This window comes from Mirounga leonina, unplaced genomic scaffold (genome assembly GCF_011800145.1).
Source record: "Mirounga leonina isolate KUSES-001 unplaced genomic scaffold, KU_Mleo_1.0 Mir_173, whole genome shotgun sequence".
Lineage (NCBI taxonomy): Eukaryota > Metazoa > Chordata > Mammalia > Carnivora > Phocidae > Mirounga > Mirounga leonina.
The window spans coordinates 78,951,793-78,979,248 of record NW_023270447.1 but is presented as its reverse complement, the minus strand read 5'-3'; the positions used below and the strand labels follow the sequence as shown (position 1 = coordinate 78,979,248).

Sequence of the window (27,456 nt, the reverse complement as noted above, 5' to 3'; positions counted from 1 at the left end):
GAGACAGAAGAGAAAAAATGGAACTTGTTTGCAACATTCTGACTTGGCTCACATAGGGGCTGCCTAAGAGACTGGTTTCTATTTCACCATACTCAGAGCACTGATGAGAACAGTGGCATAGTTTGTATATCAGCTTGAAGTCCCACAGAAAGCAGTGGCACCTGCTGAACTCCCTGAGAACTGCAGGGAGACTTTAGACCTGCAGGCATCTGGTGCAAGAGAAGCAGAATACAACAGAACATTTAAGGACTTGAGAAGAAGCAGGGGTAAGACTTTTCAGGAAACTGAGAGATTTAAAAGTAGCCATGGATATAGTGGAATTGGAGGGAAACCACAAACTCAGGCCCAGGGAAGATACATGAACAGAAAATGCCTGAAAAGACCTTTATGCCTTCACACTGGACTGATGAGTGATGGTCTTCCCCTGTAATCAGCCAGGCCCCAAATACTAGGAGGTGTGGATGTTTTTCAAATGCTCAATTACAAGGCACACAAATAAACAGGGAAATACTGCCCATTCAAAGAACAATGTAAATCTCTAGAAACCAACCTTAAAGGAACAGAGACTTTGGAGTTACTTGACAAAGACTTCAAAACAACAGTCCTGGATATGCTCAATAAAATAAAGGAAAACAGAGACCTAGGAAAACAACATATGAAACTAAATCAGAGCATAAAAAAGAGTATTAAAAAAAAGAGAACATAAATAAATAAATAAATAAATAAATAAATAAATAAATAAATAAAATTTTAAAAGAGCACAAATCAGAGTATCAAAAAATTGTAAAAAAGAATCAAGCAGAAATTCTGGAGTAGAAAAACTCAATAACTCAATTTTTAAAATTCACTAGAGGGGTCCAAAGCACACTTTAATAGACAGAAGAAAGAATCAGTGACCTTGAACAGAGGACCCTTGAAATTACCAAGTGTGAGAAGTGGGGAGAGAGAGGAGGAGGAAGGTGAGGAGGAAGAGTAGAAGGCAAAAAGTGAACAGAGCCTAAAGAACATAAGGGACCTCATTGAAAAAAAATCAATATATGCATTATGGGAGAAAAGAGAAAAGAAAGGGGCAGAGACCTAATCTGAAAAAATAATGGCTGAAAATAGCCTAAATTCAAAGAAAGACAAGGACACACAAATACAGGAAGTTCAATAAACTCCAGGTGAGACACATGCTAATCAAACAATTGAAAGAAAAAAACCTGTCAAATGAGACTTCTATGTTCCTCAAGAATGTCCTTCAAAAATAAGGGAGAAAATTCCAGATAAACAAAAGGTGAGAGAGTTCATTACCACAAGACTTGTTCTGAAAGTGGAAACAAAAGAAATACAAGGCAGTAACTGGAAGCCACAGAAAAATATAAGGTTCTCCAGTAAAGTAAAATTCATGGGCAAATATAAAAACCTGTATTATTGTACTTCTGGCTCATAACTCTTTTTATTTTACAAGATTTAAAAAACAAAAGCATAAAACTAATTATAAATCTATGTCACTGTATATAAATACAGAAAGATATAATCTGTGACACCAGAACATAAAAGAGGGAGGAGGAAGAGGTGAAAAGAAGTAGAGCATTTGTAAGTTATTACTTTTTTTAAAGAATTTATTTATTTATTTGACACCGAGAGAGACAGCGAGAGAGGGAACACAAGCAGGGGGAGTGGGAGAGGGAGAAGCAGGCTTCCCGCCGAGTAGGGAGCCCGATGTGGGGCTTGATCCCAGGACCCTGGGATCATGACTTGAGCCGAAGGCAGACACTTAACCATCTGAGCCACCCAGGCGCCCTTTGTAAGTTATTTTTAAGTTAAATTGTTATCAGTTTAAAATAGATGGCTGTAACTTTAAGATGTTACATGTAATCCCCCATGGTAATCAGAAACAAAACATCTATAGAATATACACAAGAAGGAAATGAGAAGTGATTCAAAACATGCCACTACATAAACTCAACTAAGTACAAAGGAGGACAGTAAGGGGGGAAATGATTAAAAAAAAAAGAGAGAGAGAGAGTTTAAGTCATAAAATAAATTTAAAAATGGAGTGCCTGGCTGGCTCAGTCGGTGGAGCATGCAACTCTTGATTTCAGGGTTCAAGTCCCATGTTGGATGTAGAGATAACTTAAAAATCTAACCTTAAAAACAAAAACAAAAGAAAATAACAAAATCGCAACAGTGAATCCTTTCCTGACAACAATTACTTTAAATATAAACAGATTTAATTCTTCAAACAAAAGATTGGTTTGGGAGGTGCCTAGGTGGCTCAGTCAGCTGGGCGTGGAGCCTAATTAAAAACAGATATATAAGAAATGAAAAGTACAGACCAATATCTCCAATGAATACTGATGCAAAAATCCTCAACAGAATATTAGCAAACAGAATTCAATAGCACATTAAAGGAAGTATACACCATGACCAACTGGGATTTATTCCTGGAATGCAAAGATGGTTCAACTTAAAAAACCAATCAATATATTGCACCACATTAACAGAAAGAAGGAGTGGGGGGGTACATGACCATTTCAACAGATGCAGGCAAATCACTTGACAAACATCAATACACTTTCATGATAAAAACACCCAACAAAAAAAAAAAAGAAGAAGAAGAAGAAGAAGGTAGCGGGAGGGGAAGAATGAAGCGGGGGAAATCGGAGGGGTAGACGAACCATGTGAGACGATGGACTCTGAAAAACAAACAGGGTTCTAGAGGGGAGGGGGGTGGGAGGATGGGTTAGCCTGGTGGTGGGTATTGAGGAGGGCACATTCTGCATGGAGCACTGGGTGTTGTGCACAAACAATGAATCATGGAACACTTCATCTAAAACTAATGATGTAATGTATGGGGATTAACATAAGAATTAAAAAAAAAAAAACCACCCAACAAACAAGAAATAGAAGGCAAGTACCCCAATATAATAAAGGCCATACATGAAAAGCCCACATTTGGCATCATACTCAATGGTGAAAGACCAAAAGCTTTTTCTCTAATATCAAGAAAAAAAAAAAAAAAAAGAATACAACAAACATGCCTACTTTGAACACAAATATTTAACATAGTACTGGACATTCTAGCCAGAGTAATCAGACAAGAGAAAGAAATACAAGCATCCAAATTAGAAAAGAATAAGCAAAATTATCTCTGTTCACAGACACCATGATCTAGAAAACCCTAAAGATTCCACAAAACACTGTTAGAACTACTAAGCAAATTGACCAAAGTTGCAGCATAATGAACACACTAAAATCAGCTGTGTTTCTATACTTTAGCAATAAACAATCTAAGAGGAAGTTAAGAAAACAAGTTCATTCACAATAGCATCAAAAAGAACAAAATACATAGAATTAAACTTAACCAAGGACGTTAAACACTTGTAAACTGAAAACTACAAAACACTAATGAATGAAATGAAAGAAAACACAAATAGAGATTCCATGTTCATGGATTGGAAGACTTCATAGTGTAAAGAAGTCAATATTATCCAAAGAATTTTACAGATTTAACACAATCCCTATCAAAATCCCAACGACATGTTTTGCTGCTATAGAAAAACCCATCCTAAAATTCATAAGGAATCTCAAGGGACCCTAAATAGCTAAAACAATCTTGGAAAAGAGAACAAAGTTGGAAGTCTCATATTTCCTGATTTCAAAACTTTTAAGTCTACAGAAATCAAAACAATATGGTACCGGCATAAAGACAGACATACAGAACAAATGGAAGAGAACAGATAGTCCAGAAATAAACCCTCATTTGTACGGTCAAATGATTTTTAACAAGGGTGCCAAGACTATTCAATGGGGAAGGGAAACGATAGTCTTTCGACAAATGATGTTTAAAAAAAAACTGGATAACCACATGCAAAAGAATGAAGCTGGACCCCTATCTTACACTATATATAAAAATGAACTTGAGGGGCGTCTGGGTGGCTCAGTCGTTGGGCTTCTGCCCTTGGCTCAGCTCATGGGATCGAGCTCCGCATCGAGCTCCCTGCTCAGTGGGAAGCCTGATTCTCCCTCTCCCACTACCCCTGCTTGTGTTCCTGCTCTCGCTATCTCTCTCTCTGTCAAATAAATAAATAAAATCTTTTAAAAAGAAGAACTTGAAATGAATCAAAGACCAAAACCAAAGAGCTAAAAGTATAAAAATATTATAAGAAAATATATTGGGGGGGGCGGTGCCGGGTGACTCAGTCGGTTAATCGTCTGCCTTCAGCTTGGTCGTGATAACAACATCCTGGGATCGAGTCCCACATTGGACTCCCTTTGTATGCATACACTTTGTATGGTGACAGACAGTAACTACACTTATCATGGTGAGCTCTGCATTATGTATAGAATCATCAAATCACTATGCTATACACCTGAAAGTAATATAACACTGCATGTAAACTATACTTCAATTAAAAAAAAAACAAACACAAAACTTCTGGGAATTAAAGGACACAATCCACCAAGTGAAAAAGAAACACAAAATTGGAGAAATTATTTGGAAAGCATGTATCTAATAAAGAGTTAAGATACAGAATATATAAAGAAATCCTATAATTGAACAACAAAAAAACCCAATCATATCGAAAAATAGGAAACACACTGGACTACACATTTCTCCAAAGAAGGTACACAAATAGCCAATAATCACGTGAAAAGATGTTCAACATCACTAACCACTAAGGAAATACAAATCAAAACCATGGTGATATAACTAATCAAATCCGTTAGGATAACTACTAAAAAAAAAAAAAGAAAACACAAAACAGCACCTGTTAGTGAGGATGTACAGAATACTGGAGCCCTTGTGCACTTTTGGTGGTAATGTAAAATGGTATAGCCACTATGAAAAACAATATGACAGTTCCTCAAAAAATGAAAAACAGAATTACTGTATAGTCCTGGAATTCTACTTTTCTGGATATATACTCAGATTTGAAAGCAAGGTTCTCAAAGGAATATTTTTAAACTTAGGTTCACAGTAGCATTATTCACAATAGCCAAAAGGTGGAAGCGAATGACATGTCCATCAACAGGTGAATGGATAAACAAAATGTGGTATATACATACAAAGGAGTATTATTCAGTCACAAAAGGTAAGGAAATTCTGACACATTCAACATGAATGAACCTTAAGGACATTCATTATGCTAAGTGAAACAAGCCAGTTACAAAAAGACAAAACTCTGTATGATTCCACTCATGAAATATCTAACTACTAGTCAAATCTAGAGACAGAGAATGGAATAGCTGTTGCCAGATGCAGCTGTGAGGGAGCAAATGGGGAGTTAATTAATGGATACAGAATTTCAGTTTTACAAGATAAAAAAGGGTTCTGGAGAGAGATGGCAGAAAATATCACTGTACTTACTTAATACCACTGAACTGTACATTTAAAAAGTTAAGATCATAAATTTCATGTTAGTCTCACAATTAAAAAATTTTATGTATCAATATATTTTTATTTTAAGTATCAACCTTTGTTTAAGTATCTAACATTACTCTAGCTCAAAGTCTGATCACAAAGAACTTTATTTCAACAAAATTTATTCAACTTCATCAATTAGTTGTCAGAATCACACATATTTGTACATATATACTTACATATACTTGCTTATAACATCTTGCATTTTAAGCAGTACTTGGTAAAGCAAACCTGCCTAAACTACTGACGACTTGCTACAGCACGGTCATCAACTTGAAACTCAATGATAGCTAGCTATACTAAACCATCTAACAGATCCGAAAATCACTTAGCAGTGTGCACAAAACACAATGCCTTTCCCTCTATGGGAAAACCATGTTCTTATCTTTTATTTCCAAGAAAGGAGAGTAACAAGGAGAATCAGACCCAACCAACATACGTATTTTCCTATCTCACAAGTGTGAGGTGTTATTAGAAAACAAAAACAGCCCCCCTTTCCTGGACATCAAGAAACACTGCAATTGACTAGAGGAAACAGAAATAATCCTCCATTGCAGAGGAAAACATTGTGTGTGTCAATCAGGGTTCAGTGGAGTATCTGTCGCAACTGCCAATATGACAAGAACTGGAGAACTACTTTCTCTTTCGATAAATCTGAATTTATCTCCTGTGGAACAGCTGAATCCGCGTGAAATCATTTTCTTATTTGTTCTTGGCAACATGTCCAAGCATCATGGCTGGTCCTTAGGTTTCAAACCCAGATAATTTTAACACTGAGAAATGACCAACTTGTTATGTATCTATCAGGATGAGGGCAAGTATGGGATCACACACATATAGCCAGTGAAATTGTTGGAATTATCTTCAAATGGTGTTCAAGTCAGGCTCCATTTACATGCAGTAAATTCTTTTTTTTTTTTTTTTAAGATTTTATTTCTTTATTTGAGATAGAGACTGAGAGAGAGCGCACAAGTGCCGGGCAGAGGGAGAGGGAGAAGCAGGCTCCCGGTTGAGCACGGATCCCAATGTGGGGCTCGATCCCAGGACCCTGGAACCATGACCTGAGCAGAAGGCAGACGCTTAACTGGCTGAGCCATGCAGGCACCCCTAGAAGGTCTGTATTCTAATACACCATTCCAGGTATATTAAATTCCTAGTGACAGCACCATGTAAAAAGATGCCAAAACAGAAAACCCAGCGAATATTCTAACAGTCTAGTATTGAAAATAAAAACTTAAATCCTCCCATGTTTAATATTTTTTGAAACAAAGAATGAAGCAAATACATGCAATAATTATTTAATGCACAAGTCATTTTTTCATCAACCATGAAAAAGTATTTCCCACTTTACATAGAGCATCAATCATCATAAGTAATGTAATTTTACAGGCTAACAGACTTATCAAATACTCCCACTCAGTTAAACATTATTGTAAATAGAATGCTGGCATGTTTTCTTAATGAATCCAGTTTCCCTTTCCCTTTGGAAATAACCTCAGAGACACAAGTTCATATGCTGTATAAACTGCACCTCAAACAGCAAGAACACCAGATGTCAAAAAGAATAAGTCACAGTGACTCACTGCTTCCCAGACAAATGAACAGATTATGATTATTAGACACATTGAGACTTCCAAGTGCTTTCTCTTTCAGAGCCAAGCAGTACACAGGGTTATAATAACAACATTTTGACACACTGAAAGACCCAATTACAGTACATGATGGTGCAACTCTTGAGTACAGGGTAAGTAAAACAAGAAAATCAAGGTAAAAATATTACTATCATAATTTAATATTAACATAAAATCCAGCAAATATATACCACACTACATTTCCACTTCAAAAAGACATTTTCTATAACCTCACAAAAAGGAAACAGAGTTCCCAGGTAACACTTTAGCACATAAATACCTGAAGCACCCAAAATGTCTTATCTATCCAGAATACAAGCTAAATTGTAATTGTGCAGAATTATTTTCCGGATAATTAGAAGACTTTCTTATTTTCCTAACCTTTTATGTATCTTTATACCAAGGCCTTCATCTTTAAATTGAAAGAATTGAAAAAGTATTGGCCAACTATTTATTCAAAGTTATCTATAAGGAAAAGTCCTCACCAATGGGTCTCCATTATGATTTTTATATCTTATGCTGGTAAATGCAGTGAGAAAACAAAAATCCCCTACAAGCTATTTTTAGATCATCACAGAGCTGGTTAAATAAACATTATGCCTACTGTGTAATGTGACTCCCCTAGTACTTACTCTGCCGAGAATAAACAGACATCATGCACACTCAATCACATGGGACAGGTTTAGAAAACAGCTGAGTCACCCACCAAAAGTCCTCCTGCTCCCAGTAACTCGGTGGAAATTTCTGTCTTACCACAACACTTGGCGTCTTCTCCCATTCCCACTAGTAAGTTACAGTTCTCTGAAAGCTTTCCCACCCAGGTTATGATAAAGCTCATTTTAGGAATCACATGGTTCTACCTCCACCCCAACCAATATGCCAAGTGCTCCTGACAATACAAAAACAAAGACAAGCAAAAACAGGAGGCTAATTAGGCTAGCAAGCTTCAACTCAATTAGGTCAGGTCTATTTTGGAGAAAAACTTGTCTTTCCAGTAGACCTGGAGGTGAAAGTAGTTATCACCACACTGTCCAAACAGCTTATGCTTGTTTTGGACTTACCAATACATACCCTAGGTTTTCCCTTGGAAGCATCCTTGAATGCAGTGGTCTATGTTCTTGTCTCCTACTAAAAATAGCAAGGCTACAAAGCAAAACTTTAGATTTCCTTTCCTCTGAGGATCCTAATTAGTAGTATCATCAATGGAAAACATTAAACACACAAAGCTTTTCACTCAAATTGGGAGGAAATAAACCCTCAAGACATACATTACTTAAAATGTAGCGATTCATCAACTTTTTTATTCAGCATCAACTAGAATCATAGAAATAAAGATGAAAAAGACATGGTTCCTATATTCAAGAGATTTACAATTTACCTAACTCAACTGTAAGAGAATATAGAAAATGTTATAAGGAGTGTGAAAACCACGTCAAAAAGCAAAGCAGAAATGGATTAATTCTTCCTCGGAGAAGATTTCCAGAGAGCCTCCACAGGTAACAGTTCAGCCATGGGTGGATGGATGAGGGGAGTCAGCCACATGAGGAGAGAGGCACCATATGTAGGCACGAGTGGAACAGCAGCATGAAGACTTGGAAAAGCAGGTCTTATCTGCTGAGCCCTGAAACAGGTCAGGAATGGCAGAGCAGAGTGGCAGGTGAGGAGTGAAGCCACAGAATTAGATTGGGGCCAGACTAAAAAGATGTGTAAAAATAAGTAAGGATTTTACCTTGAAAGCAACCCCAAGAGATGTTGAACAAGGCAGCAATATCACTGAATTTGTTAAATAAAAAGAACTATTACAACAGTAACTAGTCCTAGAAAAGAGATCTGCGTCACAGATGAGAGTCAGGGAGCTACTGTAATAGTCATAGTCTATGCACACGATGATTAAGAATCTGGTCTACCACAGAACACCTGCGTGGCTCAGTTAAGTGTCTTGTCTGCCTTCGGCTCAGGTCATAATCCCAGGGTCCTGGGACTGAGCCCCGTGTGGGGCTCCCTGCTCAGCAGGGAGTCAGCTTCTCCCTCTCCCTCTGCCCCCCAACTCGTGCTCTAAGTTCTCTCTCTCTCTCTCATAAAATCTTAAAGAAAAAAAAAAGAATCTAGTCTACCACAACGAATCTAGACAAAGGAAGCAGATTTGAGAGATAATCAGCATACTCAAACAGCAGGACTTTCTTCACGACTATATAAGAGGTAAGGAAGCAGACACCCCAAGGTTTGAGGATGGGTACCTAAGAATACTTATAAAACCAAAAATGACTGGGCCCCAGGCCACCTCTTGGGACCTCACCTCATATCCTGTTACTCTTCAGCCACATGGTCTGTATTTATTTCCCTCAAACATATCAAGGTTATTTTAATTTAATGTCTTTCTTTTCATTAGCTGTTTTCTCTGCTTTGTTTGAAAAAGTGATAAATTCAATTGTATTATGCTGAGTTTTAACTGTTGAAGAAACCCTAAGGTACAAATGCATAGAGAGCAATTACACATGTACAGAGCATAGTCATCTACAGAGAGGGATCTAGGAATCAGCAGCATAAAACCAACAAACAGTCCTTGCAGCAAGAGTGGCTGAGATCACCCAGGATATAAGACCAAATAACAGGGGCACCTGGGTGGCTCAGTCTGTTGAGCATCTGCCTTCGACTCAGGTCATGATCCCAGGGTCCTGGGATGGAGCCCCACGTCAGGCTCTCTGCTCAGCGGGAAGCCTGCTTCTCCCTCTCCCACTCCCACTGCTTGTGTTCCCTCTCTCGTTGTCCCTCTCTGTCAAATAAATAAATAAAATCTTAAAAAAAAAAAAAAAAAAAGACCAAATTAGGAAATGAATCTTTAAAATACAAAGATGGAGCTTCTGAAAGGTGGGGCCTAAACTCCCTTTATTGAGAATCTGTTTACTACCAGTCACATATCTACTTTAATTATATACAACCTCTATGAAGTAAATAATTTATTTTATTTTTTTAAAGTAGTCTCCACGCCCAACGTGGGGCTTAAATTCATGACCCTAAGATCAAGAGTCAGATGCTCAAAAAATAAATAAATAAATAAGTAAAGAACCAGATGCTTCATTAACTGAGACAGTAAATCATTTTAAAAATGAGAAAACAGAGGCACCTGGCTGGCTCAGCAGGTAGAACATGTGACTCTATAATAGGGTCTTGAGTTCCAGCCCCACATTGCAGGTTGAGTTTACTTTAAAAAAATAAGAACAGGTTCAGTGGACATAAAGTAACTGGCCCAAGGTCACATATATAATGGCTAATTCAGAATGTGAAATTCAATCTGCTGACATCAACGGAAGTATAAGGAAACCAACACAAGTGGTGAAACAAAACACTGATTAACGTAAAATTCGAGATAATGGTTCCCTGTAGGAAGAAAGGAGGGGGTTGAGATAAAGGTGAAGCACATCAGGGCTTCAAAGATATTGGTAATTATTTTCTTATGGTGAGTGGTGGTTATTTATTTTATTATTGTATTTTCAAACCAAACGTTTTATAGTAAACTCTCTTGTAAGATTATGTATTTCACAATTTTTTAAAAAATATTTTATTTATTTGACAGAGAGAGACACAGCGAAAGAGGGAACACAAACAGGGGGAGCGGGAGAGGGAGAAGCAGGCTTCCCATTGAGCAGGGAGCCCGATGCGGGGCTCGATCCCAGGACCCCGGGATCATGACCTGAGCTGAGGGCAGACACTTAACGACTGAGCTACCCAGGGGCCCCTCACAATAATTTCTTAAAACAGTAGGAGCTCCCACCAAAAGTAAGCAGAAGGATTAGAGATGGTGAAGCTGGGCTACCACAATGCATGACTTCAGGAGCTATACAGTGTACAGCCTATCAGGTTGTTGGTGGCCACACTGGTGCAGATAAAAGCACAGTGCAGGATATAACTAGAAGTCAGTTAGTGATGATTAAAGGCTTACCAAAGGGTTAAATTACAACTTAGTCTAGCTTAGTTTAGCTTTACTAAGAAATAGACCCCCTTTTTTTTTTTTTTACAAAGTCCATCAACACAGGTATTTGAATTTCTACAGCAGAACCCTGCATCTTGGGAGCCAGAATAGAAGAAAATATCTACTAGGTTAGACTGATTCAGGGATGGGGACTGGCAAAATAAAGAAACTGAGGAAAGAAAGGGACCTGGGGGTTAACAGTGATTAATGATAGGATCAAGACTAAACCAGAGGAATGTGAAGGTGGGAAGGAACTTGTCATATTGAGACTAGAAAGGGATTACAGAATTAAAGGGTTGTAGGCTGCAAAACAGGTACAATAGGACAGAACATGGGAAAGGCAGAAGCTGGAGGCTGTGCTCAGATAATTTTTAGACTTTCCAAAACTCAAAAGCAGAATAGTTCTATGTAGAGAGCAGATCGAGACCAGCACTCTTCAATGGAAACACAAGCCACATAACTAACTTAAAAATTTCTGGAAGCCACATTAGAAAAAGTAAAAATAAATAGGCAAAATTAATTCTAGTAATATGTTATTTAACCCAATATACCCACAATTTCAACCTGTATGCATTATAAAAACTGAGACATTTGGTGTGTTTTACACTTTACAGCACATCTCAATTTGCACTAGCTGTTTCATGTGCTCAAAAGCCACAGGTAGCTCTCATGGCTATTGTCCTGGACAATGCAGGTCAAGACTGTGTCCATATGGGTTGCACTCCATGTATCCACGTATGTTTGCTCTGGGGAAGTGAGAGAAGGAAGGCTGAATCTAAGAGCCCACAGCAATGGTTGGATGGGCCAAAAATGAATTCCAGAAGTCCTCATGGTAGATGGCAGAAAGCAAAGTGGAGAAATAAATTGTGAGCCAAATGCTAAAATCCTCAAAGAATGGGGAAATCTGCCCAGCAAAATTAGGGATGATAGTAATAAGAAAAGCAGTATATGCATTTTACTGCACATGGGTCAAGGGCATGGACTTAGGAAGGGTCAGAACAATGCCTGCCTCCTAGGATTTCAAGGAAAGTAAGTTACATAAAGGTAACTCCGAGGAGACAGTGGGAGGGTGAGAGAGTTGGAGGAAAGGGTGCTAAGTCAGAAACCTGATAACTGGACCTTTCCAGAAGGTCCAGTAGCAGAGATTCTACAAGCACTCTACAGGCTATGGAATAAAAGTATAAGCAGATAAGCAAATAAATAGCAGAAGGCAAGTTTACTGATTCTAGAAATATTCTGGAGTTTAGAGAATAGTCACATAAACTTTGGAATATTTCATCTTCTCAGAGATAAGTGGCTTAAATACAGAGTTGGAAATTTATAAGGAAAATAATTATCACACTTTAACTTCATGAGATGGCCTTTTCCAAAAAAAGTCATTTGTGCTTAGCACACAGTATGCACTATACAAATACCTGGCATCCAAATTATTTGTGGGAAAAATGGCCTTCTAAAAAAATCTGGCTATTTTTTCAACCAGATCATCTTAATAATAAACCCTGGTAAGCAGGAAGGACATGCAGTCAATAAGAGAGCTTTAAAAAAGGTTTAAAGGAAAATTAAACCACATAAGTCCTATTTAGTGCAATAAATCTATATGGACTCCTATATCTTATTTAGGTCACTTTTAACACTGTCTTACAGCCGTAACACTGGGAATACAGCACAGCCATTTTCCTGCAAAAATTTAATTTATTATTCTTAATTCTCATAAAAATCCAGTAAAATCTCTCCAGACATTTTCATGACATTTGTCTTATTACTAGTTCTATAAAATCGTTCATTCTCAATGACATGTCTCATCTAATAAATTAAAAATATGTATGTTAAAAATCAACGTCACTTAATCCAAAACATGGTTCTAATAAATGACTTGAAATAAATCTGAATGAAGCTTCAGGTAAAACAAAATACAATTAATCTACCCAAATACTAATAGATAGTGTATCATCTCTCCTCACCCCACTTCTCCCATTACGGTCTTAAAGCAGAACAATTCTTGCTTTGCTTTTGATTTATTTAGGAAAAAATATTTCAGCTGTTGAAATAAATGTTTTATGATACTGATTTACAATAAGGGCGAAAACATACTATAGAAATGTCATGTTATCATTTCAGGTATGATTTTCAAATTTTTTCATCTTGAATTCTATTAAAAGAGTTAATTCTATTCAAAGACTTAACAGCAATGGATCAGACGCCACCTTTAATTTCTTTTGCCCAGGATTCTATAGAGCACTGAGCAAACAGCAAAAAGAGGAGAATATGGTAAAGAAGAACCAGCGAGAGGCCATAATACACTTAACAAAATAAAACGGAGCATGCATAAACCAGAAACGGTGCACTTGGACTTTTTTCCAAATACATCATAAGGCAATGAGGACTGTTTCTCAAAGCAAATAATAGATGTGCCTACTAGATAGAATTTTTCCTTTTCATGTACTATAATGTTTGCCTGACAGTTAACAATGCTGAATGATTTCTGGAAAAGTTCACAGATAAACCTCACTGTGTCTCTGGATACCATCAAGGTCATTACCATGGCTTACTGAGTGGTTACCATGGGATTTCTAAACCACTCTAAATACCAGCTTTGCCTGAGGTGTAAGTCGTGCGTGTGTTTTGCTTTTTTTAAAATAATTCTGCAGGGGAAACATATCAGGCAAAATAAATACACTGATAGTCAAACTAATAATTAAATCTTTTAATAATATAAGACAACAATATCTAATGATATAAGTGCCTATATAGCAAGGTCTGGTTTTCAGCACTAATGAACAGTTGTGAGATGATTTTGAAGTGTTTAGAAAAAGTCCCATAAACATGGCATTAAACGTCATGCCAGAGAAGACAAATAATTCATTTCCTAAATTAATTCCAACTCTAGAGAACAAACGGATGGTTACCAGAGGCAGGGGGGATGGGTAAAACAGGTGACGGGGGATGAAGGAGTGCACTTGTTGTGATGAGCATATGGGTGTACGGAACTGTTGCACCACTACATTGCACACCTAAACTAATTATCACACTGTATGTAAAATAACTAGAATTTAAATAAAAATTCAAAAACACACACAACAGTGGGAAAATAAAAACAAACTTAAAAAACAATGTTAAATACTCCAAAACTGTTTTAGCACAGGAAATGCAATGAACATTTATTGAGCTTTCAGGACCTCTGCGTTCATTATTTGATTTAATTCTCACACCATCCTGTGATGTAGGTACAGGCATACCTGTACCTATTGTGTTTCACTTTATTGCACAGTGCAGATACCGCTTTTACTGTAAACTGAAGTTTTGTGGCAATGCTACGTTAAGCAAGTCTATCGGTGCCACGTTTCCAACAGCATTCACTCACTTCATGTCTCTGTGTCACTTTACAATATTGCAAATATTTTCATTACTATATTTGTTATAGTGATCTGTGATGAGTGATTATCTCATCTCACTCACTCAAAGCTTAGGATGGTTAGCAATTATGTGTAGCAATAAAGTCTTTTTAAATTAAGGTTACATATATTGTTTGTTTTAGAGATAATGCTATGGCACACTTAACAGACTACAGGTAGAGTATAAACATAACTTGCTTGGCACAGGAAAACCAAAAAGTTCCATTTGGAGGGAGTAACTTATCCAAGTTCTCATAATTAACAAGAGGTAGACCTGGGATTCATAACCTGGTCTGTATTTTTTGTTAAGGATTTATTTATTTGAGAGAGAGTGAGCCGGGGGTGGGGCGGGGGAGGGGGGAGACATGGGCAGAGGGAGAGAGAATCCCAAGCAGACTCCCCATTGACCGTGGAGTCTGAGGCGGGGCTTGATCCCACGACCCTGAGATCATGACCTGAGAGCCAAAATTAAGAGGCAAAGGCTCAACCAACTAAGCCACCCAGGTGACCCTGACCCAAGTGTATTTTTAAAAAGAAACTTCACTTTCTGTAATGCAGCCTTCATACTGTAGCAAAGAGAATTCTTTCCTGTGGTTTATACTTTGGATGTCACGGTGGAGCTCTCTGCCTTAGAAAAAATGGGAAGACTATAGGATCAATCTCTTTTTAAATTTAAATCAGTAGAGAAAATCTTGCTGGGACTCTATCACTGTTCAACTGTTAGGTTGTACTCGAGGCCTCTTCAGAAGTACTCCAGCAGAGAGTATTCATTTCTGAATGGAATCTCTTTTCAACACCAGAGACATGATTGTTAGAAAATTAAAAGGGCTATATTTTAAATGTTATCTAACACAAACACTGCTCTTACTTAATTGTGGCTTTTGGACATTTTTAAATGAATGTTTTAGGCAATTCAACTATTCATTAAGTCATAATATGTGTTTCATTCTGCATTCGGACCATCCAATTACTCTTACTCTTTCTTACCTCACAAATAGATATTTAATGACCATTACTCTACACAAACTGAAGTGTACTTTACTATCATTCATCACCCATCTCAACAGCTGTACCTGTTATACCAGTCTTCTGATCAACTCAATACTAGAAATAATTACCAAAATAAACAGAACTCTAGAATGAGACAATTTTGACAAACTTATTTCACAACATATTCTGTAAACTGAAATAATTAGCACAAAAAAAAGATGAACCTTAATCTCTCATATTACATTTCTTTAAATACCTTACCATATAAAATCAGTTACTCAGAGACTATACTTCTTTGTACCTAACTACCATGACTTTATGTAACGCTTACTTGTGGATTCTGTTCAGAGAATATTCAGACCAGAAAATGAAACCATTTGCTAAGAAAAGGCAATAAATTCTAATTTCAATATAGTTCTGAACTGATTTTTAAAACCCTAAACCCCTGTCATGGTATCCTGACCAAGGACTTTTCCAGCTTAGGAATCCAATCTTAAATATTTAATTCATGGGGCTTCTGACTTCCGCTATGGTCAGATGATCTCTCAGTACAGGAATGGAGCCCAGCCACCAGCTCCTCAATCTACAATCAGCAGGGAGTCTGCTTGTCCCTTCCCCTGTTCTCTATGCCCCTGCCCCTGTTCATGGGCAGGCCCTCTCTCACTCTCTCTAAAATAAATAAATACAATCTTTAAAAACATTTAATTCATGATAAAGGACAGCTGGAATACTGAGAAAAGATTCCCACACACTTCCTCAAAATAAACCTCCTCAGAGCCAGCTCTCTAAAGATTCAACAGTAGAGTATTTGGCTCTTTTTTAGTTAAGTTTATACCTGTAAAATAAAGTTTTGCTGAACTATATAGAAACTTGTCTGTTTAGCCAACTAAAGCACCATGCAAACAGCCACAAAGTGACACTTCTGGAATATTTCATTTAGGGCTATTTTCATCCATCAAAGATTTAAGGACTTACTTATGATTCAGATACTATACTAGTTATATGGAAGAATGAAAACCTTGCCATTTAAAATTTGAAAACAACGTACTGCAGCTGTAAATCCAGGAAGAGTTGACTGTACTGACACCAAAAGCACCTGCAACCAGTGTGTTCTTCCTCTGCTTGTAACAGAAGGCCCAATTATACAACACCTGTCAGGATAGAATTTTGTTCTATCATCAAAATAAATCAGTATACAGTAGCAATAGTGTAAAAACCTTTTGAATATAGACTGTGATACAAAGTATATCACCAGTAAGCAGTTATTAACGGTTTCCTGTAGACACCAGACAGAAGTGATTTCTCAAAGCCACCTTCCCTAAATTAAGAAATGGCCCAATTCATTGAGTTTGTATGTCATCTAAAAGTACTCCCTTTCACTGAAAGCTACTCCCAGCAAAGAACACCTAAGAAGTGTCATTTAGGGAGTGGGTATTTCCTGTTCCACAGTTTTCTTCTCAACATTGGAATTACCTTGGGCCCCATCCCAAGCAATTAAATGCAAATCTCTGAAGAATGAGACCCAGACATCGGAATGTTCTAATGGCAGCCAGGATGAGAACCACTGATACGCTTCCAATTTCTGAGCAGTGACATTATATGGAACAGGAAAGCATTGCCTAAGTTTACCACTATTTCTGTATTCTTTATACTTAAGTTCAACACTTAAATGCTATGGTTTTCCACCTAGACAATGATGGACTCCTATGATAGAACTGCTTTCACAATATACCTAGATCTGCGGCGCCTGGGTGGCTCAGTCGTTAGCGGCTGCCTTCTGCTCAGGTCATGATCCCAGGGTCCTGGGATCGAGCTCCACATCGGGCTCCCTGCTCGGCAGGAAGCCTGCTTCTCCCTCTCCCACTCCCCCTGCTTGTGTTCCCTCTCTCGCTGTCTCTCTCTCTGTCAAATAAATAAATAAAATCTTAAAAAAAACAAAACAACAACAACAAAAAAAACAATATACCTAGATCTGACAGGCTACTTGCTTTCCCACAATACTATATACTCTTCCTTATTTAGCTTTTCCCTACACAGCCTAACAACCCAGTACCAGGTCCTCCAGGCTACTGGACTAAAAGCACTGGTCTGCCTATAAGGGAGAATTCAGTGCCTGGATCACTGAATTCCCAGGTAGCAAAGGTATTCTATAATCTGCGCACTGCTGGCTCTGTGCTTCCAATGTCCGTATCCGCTATTCACCTCACCTTCTGTTCTTTCTACTTCTCTACTACTTTTCTCCCTCCATTGCTCCCATCTTTATTTAGTTTCTGATTTCTTCTCCTACTTTTCATACAAACATTCCTAGCCAGACTCCCCATCCCATTCATTTGTCACACTGGATAGAATCTTCACTCCAGGTCCTGTTGAATCTCTGTTAAGACTAGCTCCTTCTCCACTAATTTCTTGAATTCCAGATTTAGATGTGTGGCTCTACATTTAAGAACCAGAAGTCTAAATATTATGTGGCTGAATTTTTATAAAGCCCCAAGTTTGCAAATTTAAGTTGCTTCAGGTGACTGTTTTTACTATTTCATAAAAATAACGTTGTTAAGCGGTGGTTGTAGTATTCCCAAAAGTATTTATGAAAGCAGAGTTTGTTTAAACTAAACCTGAAATAAAGTACTATGGTGAATTATGAGAAAGCAAGGAAGAGTGCCAAGAGTTAGGATCTAGGGATATGGACTTGATCCCTTACTAATGCTACCTAAGGTCTTGAAGCAAATCATTTCATATTTCCCACTCAAACCTCCCAATATATAAAATGGGAATGATCCTATCTATCTCATAGTGTTTCTTTAATAATATAATACAGTGAACTGAGAAGTGCTCTGAAAACTCTAACCTATAAAGCAATCTATCACCAAGACATTATCCTTAAATACTATAATCTGATGAGTACACACTAGCTCACACTGTTATAATTCAAATTATGTTACAAAGGACAGCTTTTAGTTAAAATTATTTCTCAATGTTTCCACAGTCAGGTCTTCCTACCACTGTCTATTTGTTCAAACGGTGAAATTTTTGAGAATTTATTATTCTGATTCCTACCATATTAGATCTACTTATAGAGACTGTTACAACAATGGCTTTTCATGTAAGATAATCTTTTCAAAGACACTCTAAGGATGGCCATTCTTCAAGAAATCTGTATTTCCTTTTTTTTTTTTTTAAGATTTTATTTATTTATTAGAGTGAGAGAGAGAGCACAAGCTGGAGGGAGGGGCAAAGAGAGGGAGGCACAGGGAGTCTGAGCAAGAAGCTGGGATCATGACCTGAGCTGAAGGCAGACACTTAACTGACTGCGCCACCCAGGCGCCCCAAGAAAACTGTATTTCTTAAGGCTTTTGGAGAAGTCAAACTAAGCAGAACACAAAGATTCAGTGAAGGGTGCCTTCTGTATGCAACCAGCTTTTAACAGCTTTAATCTTTTCTATAAATTGTACAAAGTTCTATAATCTCATTTTCTAGTATGCATTTCAACAGTGGTTTTTTGTTTTCCTCTTTTGGTTTTATATCTCCCTAAAACTGCACTATTATGGAAGCTAAAAGATAATCACTCTCAAAACCAAAGAGATAGTAGAACAATGCCTTCTAGGTCTTTGATATTTATTCTCTTTGCCTGTTGGTCAGCCTCCAGTTTTTCTGCTCCTTCTCTTCCTTCTTACAAGTTGCCAAATGGTTATGTAAATAAGCCAGCTGGCTTCTGAGTCATCACTTCCACATCCAACTTCTCTAATTCTCAATGTGAACCTTAATACGCTCTATGAACCTTAACAGCCCTTGAAATTTTTCAATGTCTTTTTGAACATAGCAGTTGGACTTTCAGGGATTTTTCCCACCCTGATAAGGTTGTTATTGATACCTGTTGCTCACATTCTAGCAAGTATATCTATCATCCCTTCTAAACATGCCTTTCCTCTTGGTAACCCAAGGACCTAAATAAACATTTCTCCAAAAAATATACACAAATGACCAATAAGCACATGAAAAGATCAACATCACTAATCATTAGTGACATGCAAATATATTCTCTCTGTCTCACCCATACGAATTTTCTGACCCCAGCATTAAGTTTGCTATTATCAAAAGGAGCATATTCTGAATCACAGTAGACATAAACTGGCCAACTCAAAGCTTAAAGTATTAAAAGGAAAGTTAGTTACTACACAAAAGTTCTTGATTCCTAGTATTAAAACAGATAAAGCACTATAGCAATTTACAGCTGTGTTTATAATCAACACCATCATAACAAGAAGTACACCAAGCTCGGGTATGAATTAAATAAAACCTACAATCCCAAAGCATAATGTAACAATCTTCCATTCAGATCATCTGTTCATTTATTTTCAATTTTTTATCTTCTACTATATGCCTTTAAGACTAAACATTTCCTCTGAATACCACTTTATTCGCATGAATAGGATTCACAAAATCTTATATGAAGTGATAGCTCTCATTCATTTCCAAAGATAACATTCACAGTTTGGGTTTTATCTTTAATTCAAGAGATTTATAAACTTCCAAATAAATAGATTTTGTTATTTACTCCCACATTATGTTTAAGATTATGGAAAATACAAAATTATGTTCAACATTTTAAAATAAATCATAATTCTGGTAAGCTTTTTTAAAAACAGTAATTATGTTCTGTATTTTAGCTTAAACATAATTTAGATTGTTATTCTTTTGTTGTTAAGCTCTAATTCTGTCATATATTCAAAAAAGGATGTAAAAAAATAAAAAGGAATAAAAGGATATAACTATATTGGAATCTGACATTTTTCTCTCAGCCTAACATGAACAAATTTTTTAAATGCCCTTTGAGTACTTGAAAAAATAAAAAGAATGATCTTAGTTGAACAAGAAAAAAAATATTTAAACAAATTTAATAATTATTATTTCAATGCAATTAGCAGTAGCTTTTTAAATCTTTTATCTTAGATGAAACAGTAAAAAGTTATCTACAGGGGCGCCTGGGTGGCTCAGTTGGTTAAGCGACTGCCTTCGGCTCAGGTCATGATCCCAAGGTCCCGGGATCGAGCCCCACATCCGACTCCCTGCTCGGCGGGAGGCCTGCTTCTCCCTCTCCCACTCCCCCTACTTGTGTTCACTCTCTCGCTGTGTCTCTCTCTGTCAAATAAATAAAATCTTTAAAAAAAAAAAAGCTATCTACATATTGTTAGTTTGATACTTACAATGTTCAAATCATGGATATCCTCATTTTTATTATGATTAAGTGTGTACAAAATTTTCATACATAGTATTCCTGTGCTGATATGTATGTAGTATTTATATATTTATATCTGTATCTCTTTATTTAAAACAAGTTCAACTATTTGTATCATTTGCCTAGATCAGAAGCTGACAAACTATGGCCCTTGGCGTGTGTTTTCCTAAGGCCAGCTGAACAAAATTTTTCATATTTAAAGGAAGAGAAGAAGGAGGGAGAGAGGGACAGAAGGGGGTGTTGAGGGGACTGAGGGAGGAGAAGGGGGAGAGAAAAGAATGTGGGGAGGGGAATAGGAGGAGGAGTGGGAGGAGAATAATATGCAAAAGACTATCTGGCCCACAAAACCCAAATTTTTACCAGCTGGCCTTAACAGCTTAAGTGTGCTGATCTATGTCAGGGGTTGGCAATTTTTTTCTATGAATGTTCAGACAGCAAATATTTTAGGCTTTGGAGGCCATACAATCTCTAGTAACTCTTCAACTCTGCATTGTAACCCAAAAACAAAATCCATAAATAAATTAGTACGGCTGTGTTCCACTAAAAAAAACTTTTTTTTAAAGATTTTTTTTATTTATTGACAGAGAGAGAGAGAGCACAAACAGGGGGAGCAGCAGAGGGAGAAGGGAGAAGCAGGCTCTCTGGGAAGCAGGGAGCCCAATGCAGGGCTTGATCCCAGGACCCTAGGATGGTGACCTGAACCAAAGGCAGACGCTTAACCGACTGAGCCATTCAGGTGCCCCCACCCCCAGTAAAATTTCATGTACCAAAAACAGAAGAAGGGGGTCCGCTGGGTGGCTCAGTTGGTTAAGCATCTGCTTTTGGCTCAGGTCATGTCATGACCCCAGGGTCCTGAGATCGAGCCCCACATCGGGCTCCCTGCTCGGCAGGAAGCCTGCTTCTCCCTCTCCCACTCCCCCTGCTTGTGTTCCCTCTCTCGCTGTGTCTCCTCTCTGTCAAATAAGTAAATAAAATCTTAAAAAAAAAAAAAAAAAGTCCCACATAGGGCTAGGCTCCTTCCTCAGTGGGGAGCCTGCTACTCCCCCTGCTAGTGCTCTCTCTCTCCTAAAAATAAATAAATGAAATCTTAAAAAACAAACAAAAAAAAAAAAAAAGAGGAGAGGGGCCATAGTTTGCCAACACCTCATCTACATGATTTTTTTTTAAAGATTTTTTTTTGCATTGAATTCTTGCACTGAAGCAACCATTGTAAAGACTGCTTAAGCCTGCTTTCTTTTCATTAGCATTCTCCTATTAATGGTTCCATACTTTTGTTTTCAGTCTTTCTGCATCATGTTTAAATGCATATACCTAAATTTTTGGTTTTGACCAATTTGAGTCACTAATAGAGGAATTTAACTTCATTATTATTATAGTGACTAACACGTTTCATAGTCCTACTATTTTATCACATTTACTTTGTATTATCCTCTTTCCTATCTTCTTTTAAATTCATTGGGGTGTATTGGTTCCACCTTATTCTTTACTAGTAAAGAAATTACATATCCTTCTACTACTGTATGTGCCAGTTACTTACCTATTGTCTTTCAGTTCTAACCTCCTATAAGTAGGAGGATGCTTTCACCCCGTCAGCATGGTTCCAGATACCAGCTCCATTCAGATCCCGCCTCTCAAAGCCATTAGAGATGCCAACAACAGACAGGCATGCAAAAAGTACCAGCCTCATCTAATTCTCTCATCTACAGTTTCTGTTGTCTAAGGACCAACCTGTAGTAACTCCCTTCTCAGAATTGTCAGCAACACTCCCCAAACAACCTTCATGCTACTAGGTCTGGCAACACCACCACTTCTTTCATTCCTCCAGCATTAGGGATGTTAGCTGCTTCCTGTGGTTATTAATCTCTGTATTACCTCAGCATTTCCTTGATAATCAATCAGCTGGTATGAAAAATTTATGTATTAAATCCCCTCTATTTGAAATACTTAGTACAGTTGTTTTCTTTCCCCTGACAAAATATTAAGAGCTGCACTGCTAAACTATTTAGGTTGTCATGCTGTCAACTGTACTCAACAGGCAGATTTAAATTTTGGAAATGAACTGTAAAAGAAGATGTTCAATTTTAATGGTGATCAAGAATAAGAACTGAAATAATAAACAGTCTTGAATAATATAGTGCAGTATGTGAAAATGGAGTATCACTGGAAGGGAACTGAAGAGATTTATTTTGCCTGTAAAGTATGATAAAATATTGGCAACTTAATTTTTCTTCTACATACCACCTAGTTAGCTATCTATGAAACAAAATACTGGGCAGGCAGAAACACATTAATATTAGAAGGGGAAAACTGAGATAGCTTAAGAGTTTATGATTCTTCACAGAGAAAAAAAATAAGGGTTCATCAATTGATAAAAGTTTAAAATCAAGGGTGCCTGGCTGGCTCAGTCAGAAGAGTATGGTTAATCTCAGGTTCATGAGTTCAAGCCCCATGTTGGGTGTAAGAGATTACTTAAATAATTAACAAACTTTAAAGGTCAACTAAAAACTTTTTCAAAAAATGTTTAAAATCTGAAACTAAGGATGTACTATATGTACTATATTGAATTTAAATTAAAAAAATAAAAATAGGGGTGCTTGGGTGGCTCAATCATTAAGCATCTGCCTTCGGCTCAGGTCATGATCCCAGGGTCCTGGAATCGAGCCCCGCATCAGGCTCCCTGCTCTGCGGGAAGCCTGCTTCTCCCTCTCCCACTCCCCCTGCTTGTGTTCCCTTTCTCACTGTCTCTGTCAAATAAATAAATATTTTTTAAAAAACAAAAAAAGTGGGCGCCTGGGTGGCTCAGTCGTTAAGCGTCTGCCTTCGGCTCAGGTCATGATCCCAGGGTCCTGGGATTGGGTCCCACATCGGGCTCCCTGCTTGGCAGGAAGCCTGCTTCTCGCTCTCCCACTCCCCCTGCTTGTGTTCCTGCTCTCGCTATCTCTCTCTCTGTCAAATAAATAAATAAAATCTTTGGAAAAAAAAACAAAACAAAGAACAAAAAAAGTTTAAAATCAGATTTAGCTCTTCCTCACATCAGTGTGAATGAACATGTGAGTAACAGGAATAGTAAATAAATTTATGCACTAAGAAAAAAATTTGTTTGGTAAGTGAATTATAATATTTTATTTTCATAAGAGTCACTTTATATATCAATGTATAATATTCTTTGTTGATAGTTACTTGATTCTACTTGCTTTATTTTTTAAAAATATTTAAGTAATCTTACACCCAACATGGGGCTCAAACTCACAACCCCGAGATAAAGAGTTGCATGCTACTCTGAGCCAGCCATGCACCCTGATTCTACTTGCTTTAAATATAACTTAAATTCTCCTTCACTATTCACTGACAACTTAAAATTACTGCAAAGGTATATAATTTGTGTTATATGCTTTTCGTTGACTGTTGAGTCATTGAAATTCACAATTTTTAGTTCTATAAAGATGCTAGCTTTTTTTTTTAAGATGCTAGCTTTTAAACACCATACCTCGTAGTTAGCAAAACACTTCAAATAGTCATCTGATCCTTGATAAGACAAATACAGTTGACCCTTGCACAACTCAAGAATTAGAGGCAATGACCCTCCTTCGCAGCTGAAAATCCACATATAACTTGACTCCCTGAAAACCTAACTACTAACAGCCTAGTGTTGACCAGAAGACTCACCAATGACATAAACAGTGGATTAACATGTATTTTGTATATATATTATAAACTATTCTTATAGTACAGTAAGCTAGAGAAAAGAAAATCATAAGGAAAATAGATTTACAGTACTGTACTGCATTTATCAAAAAAAATCTGCATATAAGTAGATCCACACAGTTCAAACCTGTGTCGTTCAAGGGTCAAATGTACTCCTATAATAAGCTTCTCTCTCCCTTCTTCCATCCCTTGCAAATTGATTCCCCTCCCCACCCCATTAATCTGGGGTATAAACACATATATCCATCTGTATGATTAAACTCAGGACAATATTCTATCTCCTGTACTTATCCCATCTGCAGACCTTTCTCCCAGAGTCTTATTTGCCCACTTCCCCCCAGAGCTCTCTGAATCACATAAATGGTACCGTGGATGGAGTTGTGTGTCTCCCTCACCCACCCCCCACAACTCATATATTAAAGCCCTATCCACAGTGTGATGATATTTGGAGATAGGGTCTTTGAGAGACAGTTAGGTTTAGATGAGGTCATGGGGATGGGGCCCTCATGGTGGGAGTAGTGCTTTTTCAAGAGACACTAGAGAGATTGCATGTCTCTCTCTCTGCCATATAAGAACATAATAAGGTGGCCTTCTGCCACCCAAAAAGGACCTCACAAGAAACCAATGCAGCCATTACTTTGATCTTGGACTTCCCAGCATCCAGAAGTATGAGAAATGAACATCTGCTGTTTAAGCCACCCAGTCTATGGTATTTTGTTATAGCAGCCCAGGCAGACTAAGACAAACGGAATAGGAATTTCTGCGGGAAATATCTCAAGCAGTTTGAATTGAACTGTCAGGCTGCTCCATTTCCTGATTCTCTTTAAAATTCACCTGTTCAATTCCCCATCCCAAATTTACTGGCACATGCTAATTTCTGTAGCTGAAGCGAAGTTGCAATTTTCAGGACCATAAAATCTAAAAAATCTGAATGTCAAAGCCAGTGAAAAATAAATTGATGGCACTCACGTGAATTTCTCTTCTAAAACTAGGGGAAATAAGTGAAATGTGAAATTTCAAAGTGGTAAAATTGCAAGGAAAATGCTGAGAAAATGCACTACCTATTAAAACAGATGAGTGGTAGCCCCAGAAATCAAGAAAATGCAGAATCAGACTTAAAAATACAAAGAACAAACTGATGGTTGCCAAAGGGAAGGGGGCTGGAGGAATGAGTGAAGAGGAGTAAGAGATATAGGCTTCCAGTTAAGGAACAAGTTAAGTCACAGGAATAAAATTTACACCATAGAGAATATAGTCAGAGGTTTGGAATAGCACTGTATGGTGACAGATGGTAGTACAATTGTGGTGAGCACAGTATAAGGTACAGAGTTGCTGAATCACTATGTTGTACATCTGAAACTAATGTAACATTGTGTGTGGACTATCCTCAAATAAGAGAACAAGGAGGAGGAGGAGGAGGAAGCAGTGCTCCCCTCAGGATGTGTCCAGAGAAAGCAACTCTAAAGATGTGAAAGATAGAATCCTGAACCTTTTTCTCCTTGACAGAGCTTGGATAAAAACGAACATCATCAACAAAACCTGACATATCAAAGACAACAGAAGAAATGTCTATGAAATCACAGTTTTTACAGACTGATTCTTACAAAATTCTTTGGCTTTCTAAAACAAAGTTGAATTAATGTAGGATTTTAAAACTTTCACTTTTTATACTTTAATATTTCAAAATATAAGTTCTCGTCTTATATATTTGCCAAACAGAATCTACAACTTGGAGTTTAGGGTGACGAAAATCTGAATAATTACAACTTAACTATCATCCCTACAGCAACAGTTAAAAAAAAAAAACTAAAGAAATTTTGAATGAAAATCACTAAGGTTTTCTAGATACATGCAATGAAAAGTATGATCAAGCATATAAAAATTACTTTAGCCATGTTTCATGGTAAGTTACAAGACTGCATAAAAAATGAAATTCACCTGATAGAAAAACATTTGAAGTCCTACCTTATAAATATGGTTACAACTGTTTTAATAATAAAAACAAAAAAGACAAAACAGCTGAAATTCTCCAAACAAATACGACAACATTAAAACAGTCTCAACAATTAGAGGAAAAAGCTTATCATAATTATTTACATATACCAGATGAAACCACAGACATAAATGATCTGGATATTTTATAGGTCCTTGTAACTTCTATACTAATGATATTTGTAAAGGTATGTTAATTGGTAAAGTGTTTAAGGACAATATGTGTTGAAGAAGTTTTCACGAAGGTATAAATTTTTAAGTACATATATTAACAATTAGAGGGGAAAAAAGAAACAGATGATTTGGCACCATGAGTGCCAACTCAATACAGTCAGTACTGCAGGTTTCTGAACCCACATCAAATCCCTATGTGGTGGGAATGCAGCTTCCAAACACAACCCATCTCAAAAAAAGACTGCCTTAAAAAAAAAAAAAAAAAAAAAAAAAAGACTGCCTTAGATAGCCATGATGTGTTCCACAGAGAAAAGGGGAGTAAAACACAATAAATTTTGCTTTGCTTTTTTATAGAAATTCAATACTCATCTATTTCAATAATGAAATATGAAAAAAATTTGAAAGCTTCCTCTATTTTATCCTGCTTATTATAGCAAGACTATCAGAGTTGTCAAATCAGAATTTATTTTCTTCATGAAAGAAAAAAACACAAAAAAAGTATAAAAGCTTGCATGCAATAAATAAAATCACTATTTATCTTAATCATAAAGAAAAAGCAATTTGCAAAGCCTAAAATAATCAGTAAATCAAGAACTGCAAAGAAACATGAGAATTTTTCTGCAGTAAAATAAGATTTCTGAAAGGAAATTGAAGTCTGGAAGTTGGATAAAATGAAGAGACTATAGAGACCATGAGTCATCTGAAATGTACTAATAACGAAAATTACAGTATTTAAAAAAATATCATGGTACACTTATCATGAGCACTGAGCAATGTATACAATTGTTGAATCACTGTACTATACACCTGAAACTAATAAAACACTGTGTTAATTATACTGGAATTAAAATAAAAAACTTAATAAAATTGAAAAAAAGAGAAGAAATATCATGACCAAGAACTATTCCTCCAAGAAGTCCTTTGCTTAGTATTTCCAGAAACAATGAAAAATTGAACCA

General features: G+C 37.0%; 1 protein-coding gene across 13 annotated transcripts in view; it reads right to left on the bottom strand.

Moving 5' to 3' along the window:
- The window catches only part of EIF4G3 (eukaryotic translation initiation factor 4 gamma 3), a 338,415-nt gene that overhangs the window by 178,326 nt on the left and 132,633 nt on the right, over positions 1 to 27,456 (bottom strand). Inside the window, exon 1 of one of the 13 annotated variants that reach the window (XM_035019584.1) lies at positions 5,590 to 6,334. The exons of the other annotated variants lie outside the window; for them this stretch is intronic. The gene's annotated coding sequence lies outside the window, so the exon portion shown is untranslated. Of the gene's footprint in view, positions 1 to 5,589; positions 6,335 to 27,456 lie in introns of those variants that run through there. 13 annotated transcript variants of the gene reach the window in all.